Here is a 6,000-nt window from a genome sequence, read left to right as displayed (position 1 = left end):
ACATCTCTGCCTCTAGCTTCAGTTGCAACCATCAGATTGAATTATGTTCTTTCATCTTTCACAGACTGAGCTGTGCTTGAGTGTTAGCCTTCCATCTTTCACAGAGGAGGGTTATTAAAAAAAAAAAGTAGTGTCGGCCAGGTGTGGTGGTTTACACTTGTAATCCCAGTACTTTGAGAGGCCAAGACGGGAGGATCGCTTGATCCAAGGAGTTTGAGACCAAACTGGGCAACATAGCGAGACCTTGTCTCTACAAAAAAAAACATAAATAATTAGCTGGGTGTGGTGGTGTATGCCTGTAGTCCCAGCTACTCAGGGAGCTGAGCCGGGAGAATTACCTGAGCCTAAGAAGTTAGGCTATGGTGAGCCGTGAGCATGCCACTGCAATCCAGGCTAGGCCACAGAGTGAGACTGACTTCGGGGGGGAAAAAAATAGGGTCATTCTGTGATCTTCACTTTTGTTTACGTTGGAGTCTCACTCTGTGGCTCAGGCTCAATCTCCAGGGTTCAGGCGATCCTCCCACCTCAGCCTCCAGAGTAGCTGGGACTATAGGCACATGCCAACACATCCAGCTAATTTTTTAATTTTTTGTAGAGACAAGTTCTCACCATGTTGCCTAGGCTAGTCTCCAGCTCCTGGGCTCAAACAATCTTGCCTTGGCCTCCCAAAGTGCTCAGTGCCAAGCCTGGACTGTTGAGAGGGACACTAATCGTATCATCATGTGGTGTCCCCTTAAGGAGAATCAGAGGGAAATTTTCTCAGACCTCAGAACCAGAAAAGGCTGTGTTCTGCTGAGCAACTGCACATTTCCATCCTTTGAGGATACTGTGAATTGTGGAACACAGAGTTTCTCAACTAGAATCCAGCTGATCAGAACAGATTCAGAATAGTATTCAGAATAGTATTTAGGAAATAAGTATTTAGAGACTAGGTTACTGTTGGAAATTACCTTCTTTATATTAAAAATTTATTTCTCATATAGACATAGTTTAAAAAGTCAAATAATGCAAGGCCTCTAGTGAAAAACAGCAGTCCCCAAGCCCCCTCCCCATTCATACTCCCAGAGTAGCCATTTGAATTCTTTTGGCTATTTCTTCTGGCAGTTATTTGCCTCCACATTTCTAAATAATTTATATTCTTTGCTTTTTTTTTTTTTTTTTCCATTCTTAGGGATTTTTCTTTTTCCTTAAAAGGATGGATGAGGACTTGGCATTCTTGCACTCCCCTTACCTGCCTCCACTCACCCTCCTCTTTCTCTCCCAATGTAATTATGTCACAATTGTTGCATAAGACAGTATGATCACACCAATATTTTGCATAGCTAAGTCATATAATAGAGTCTAATTACACTTCCTTCTTTGTACAATTCTGTTTTCTGTGGAGTTGTCTGTTTTTGTTTTTTGCTTAGTTTTCTGGATACCTATCACTAATATAGTCCCACACTTTCCTCCATATCGTTAACATCTCTCAGATAATTATGCACTGAAAAACTGCCAGCTTCGGTTTCTTCTTGAATATAGCTTACCATCTTCTTGCTCCAACCTAGGTCAGCCATACAGATAATAAACAGAGAATTTTAGAAGTTCCCTTCAATATCTAGGAAACACCCCCCCCATTTCCCCTCTCATGTTGGAGCTTCTGTTTTTTGTATACTATCTCTTCCCTTTCCCTGGTTCAGTCCCACATTTAAAGTTGGAGATTTCCTAGTATTTTGCTGAGAAAGAATGAATGGGAAGTAAACTTTGTAAGAACTTGCATGCCCAACAATGTCTTTATTCTTCATTCGATTGGTAAATTGACTTCAGCCTGTCCCTGATTTAAGAGGAACAGCTGAGAACATCAGTGCTCTGTTCAAGTCAGCTCTCCCTACCCAGAGGAAGAGCTGAGACCAACACATTAAGTTTATTCCTCCCCAAATCACCAATCAGGTAAGTCACTCATCTCTACTAAAACCAGGCATGTTATAGCTAACGGAGCTTCCTACTCTGGGAAAAAAACATTATGGAAAAGAAGCATATATGCAACTGATTATTGTATATAAATTAATGTGTGAAAAAAAAGAAGCAGCTTTTTCTGTGTCTTTCCAGAGATGTTCTATTTATATATAAGAAAATATACATATTATCTCTTTCTAGGTCCTTTTTGTTTTAACACATAGTAGCATTCTGTTGTTTCTAATCATTTATCTCAGATTTGGTTCTATATCCTAAGGAGTTTATCAATACTTTTCTACTGATTCAGAGTACTTATATGACTGTACCATATAGGTGACCCTTGAATAACACAGGTTTGAACTGCTTGGGTCCGCTCACATGCAGATTTTCTTCTGCCCCCGCTACTCCTGAGACAGCAAGACCAACCCCTCCTCTTCCTCCTCATTCTACTCAATGTGAAGATGACAAGGATGAAAACCTTTATGATGGTCAGTTCTGCTTAATGAATAGTAAAAATATTTTCTCTTCCTTCTGATCTTAATAACATTTTCTATTTTTTTTCTTCTTTGAGTTGGAGTCTCACTCTGTCGCCCAGACTGGAGTGCAGTGGCCACTCCCGGCCACCGCAGCCTCGACCTGCTGGGCTCCGGAGATCCTTCTGCCTCAGCCTTCCAAGTAGCCAGAATTACAGGCATGCGCTACCACGCCTGGCTAATTTTTTGATTTTAGTGTAGAGATGAGGTCTCGCCTGCCCAGGCGGGTCTCGAACCCGTGGGCTCAGGCAATCCACTCACCTCAGCCTCCCAAAGGCACGGGATTACAGGCTGAACCACCGAGCCCGGCTGCATTTTCTTTTCTCTAGCTTACTTTATGGCTATAATACAACGTGTAATATAGATAACATATAAAATGTGTGTAAACTGACTGTTTATGTATTCGCAAGGTTTCCAGTTAACAGTAGGATATTGGTTATGTTTTTGGAGTCAAGTTATATGTGCGGTCCTGTGCAGTGGCCTGTACTTATAGTTCTAGCTACTTGGGAGGCCAAGACAGTAGGATTGCTTGAGTCCAGGAGTTCTAGACCAGCTTGGGCAACATAGTGAGACCTTGTCTCAAATAAAAAATTAATCATAAAAAAGTTATATGCAAATTTTCTATTGTACAAGGGGAGGCTCCCCTAATCCCTGCCTTGTTCAAGGGCCAAGTGTAGTTTGTATATAACCAGTCATGTAGTGGTGGACATTTAGGTTATTTCCAATCTTGTTGATAGTTAAAAGTTGTAATAAATAACATTAAATGTAAATAATTTCACATGTATGTAACTATATCTGTGGTATAAATTTCTAGAAGTGGAATTACTTGTAAGTATTTACATTTTTGTTTTATTTTATTCCCTGAATTGTCCCTTTTTCCTGTTGACTTTAGCTTTCTTTGTCAGTGTGGGATTATGTCGTTTATAGTTTACTGTCATTTTAATGGGATTTAGGGAGAGAGAAACTAAATGGCTGTGTTCAATTAACATGCTTAGTCAGAAATTGCTGAAGGCCTCTCTTCTGACAATGTTTAGAGAACCTTTGGTTAACATTTTATCTACAGAAGAGTAGCTTATAAAGACAGTCCAGCCATAATGTTCTATTCAAATTCCTTTTTGGTTTCTGGCAGCCCTTTAAGTTGAAGGAGGCAAAATATAAGGTTCAGATCTGGGCCCTGAGACATCTTTATGATAAGCCTTGAATTTTAAACTGGTTTATCAAAGCTTTAACAACAGTTATTTGTTTACCTTTTCTGTTCCTAAGTTCAGCTCTCCCCAACATTTGAGTTTTCCCAGAAGCAAATCAGAGATAAGGATCTGAGGGCAAGAATGTTACTTGGGAGGTGATCTCAGAAACTAGCAATAGGGGAGGGAAGAAATCCAACAAAAGATGTGTTATGAAGAAAACTACCACTGCAGGTAAATGGAGCTTTAAAACGACGGAACTGTTCTGGTAAATATACAACACACAACTCAGTTGTTCCATCCAGAGGTCCCAGTAACTCAGATATTTATACACCAATTCCTATCTTTCTTGGTTGACCTAACAACCGAATTAGCTAAAACCTAAAAAGTCAACTGAAATATCTTGAAGGGGGTGGGGCAAGCAGGGAGCAGTTTTCTAAACAAAGCAAAGATGTAAGGGCCCTAAGGCAGTGCTGTGGACATTTGTTGCTTTTTGGCTCACTAGAGTTTATTATTTCTTCTGATATCACCTTCAGTGTATTTGGGGGAGATATCTTGCCCATGGTATACAGTCTTAAGGGGACTGTCAATCGATTCTCCCCAAGGGCAGTAACATAAGCCAGGTTATGCCAATTGGACTGTCTCAGGAAAATCTGAATCTTATGCAGAGTGATAAAAGGACAGAAAATCATTTCAGAGACAGCACTAAGACAATGCTGATTAGCACCTTTATGGAATATTTTCTCTTATAAGATCCCCAGAGTTGCCTTGGTTTCTGCTCCCTCAGAGCCACCATATTGTTCAAATGATTTACTTTTTTTGTCTGCCAGCCAGAGTTTTTATTTCTTACAAAGAAATCTGAGGGCTGGGTGCAGTGGCTCATGCCTGTAATCTTAGCACTTTGGGAGACCAAGGCAGGAGGACTGCTTGAGACCAGGAGTTCGAGACCAGCTTAGGCAACATAGCACGACCTCAACTCTACAAAAAAACACAAAATTAGCCAGGCATGGTGGCATGCCTATAGTCCCAGGGGCTCGGGAGGCTGAGGCTGATTAGCACCTTTATGGAATGTTTTTTCTTATAAAACTCTCCGGCAATGATGATTATTCTCTCTGAACCCCGGAGGTTGAGGCTGAAGTGAGCCATGATTGTGCCACTGCACTTCAGATTCCAGCCTGGGCAACAGTGAGACCACGACTCGAAAAATAAAAGAACTCTATAAAAGGCAGGAAGAAATGACATGTTCAAAAACTTATTAGAAAAAAAATTCCACATCTTTAGTAAAGTTTTTATATTCTCTTGGTATATCCTTTGTCTACCACACACCCACTATTTTCAAATGTGTCTGTGCTACTATATAGAAAAGTAATTAATTTAGTGTTTTTCTTAAGTCTGGCCATTTATTTTTAGTTGTCCTTGGATTTGCTTATGTAAATTATCTTTTTCCCTATAACTGTCCTCTTTATTTGGTCTTATTACACCAGTCTATGACCTCCAAAGAATTTAAAATAATTGCGGTTCATCCTTCTCTAGCTCTTGATCTTACAATTCCAAAGCTTCACCATTAAGCATAGGGACACAGATATCTGGTCAAGATTTTTTTCTTTTAATAGCTTACTAAGGGGTTTTTACCAGGAAGGGTGTTGAATTTTATAAATACTATTTCACCATTTAGTAAGATGATGTGCTTTTTCTTCTTTAATGTAAAAAACTTCAAGGGTTTACTAATGTTTAGCAGTCTTTGTGACATAAATTCCAACTTGCTCATCATGCTTTATCTTTTACTGGCTAAGACTTGCCATTTTAGAATTTTTCAATCTGTATTAAGAGGGCTCTAGAGTCCCCCACTCCAACCTCATGAACCATCCTAGTCGTTTTTACATGTTATGCTAACCTTATAGAATACATTGTTAGTTCAATCTAATCCCAAATGTCACACATTATATTCTTCCAATCAATTTTTAACCGTTTGCTATTTTCTTTAAGGAAGCTGAACTGCATTTTTTTTTTTAAACCTTCAAAGAACTTATTCTAACTGGCCAGGCTTGACTGATGCCTGACCCTGTCTCCACACATTTTCATAAAGATTTTACACTGACATTTGATACTTAAGTGAAAATCAGACGCATTGTCAAAGGAAATGCTTCCAAATTCTCCACTACTAGAGTCTGTTTCCAGGGACTAAAAAGTTAAAATCCATCACCCCAAGTTTCCTCTTAAAATTCACCTCAATATCACCTTCTACATTGTCCCTAGGGCAACTACTAATCTTCCTCATATTTTTCATTTTATAATTTTAAGTAAATGGAGGCATAGTTTATGTACTTTTACCTGGCTTCTTTCATTCC

Source organism: Carlito syrichta, unplaced genomic scaffold, assembly GCF_000164805.1.
Source record: "Carlito syrichta isolate Samal-C Ts95f unplaced genomic scaffold, Tarsius_syrichta-2.0.1 Scaffold304018, whole genome shotgun sequence".
In the NCBI taxonomy this organism is placed as follows: domain Eukaryota; kingdom Metazoa; phylum Chordata; class Mammalia; order Primates; family Tarsiidae; genus Carlito; species Carlito syrichta.
The sequence above is the reverse complement of the archived record's forward strand: the minus strand, read 5'-3'. Positions refer to the sequence as shown.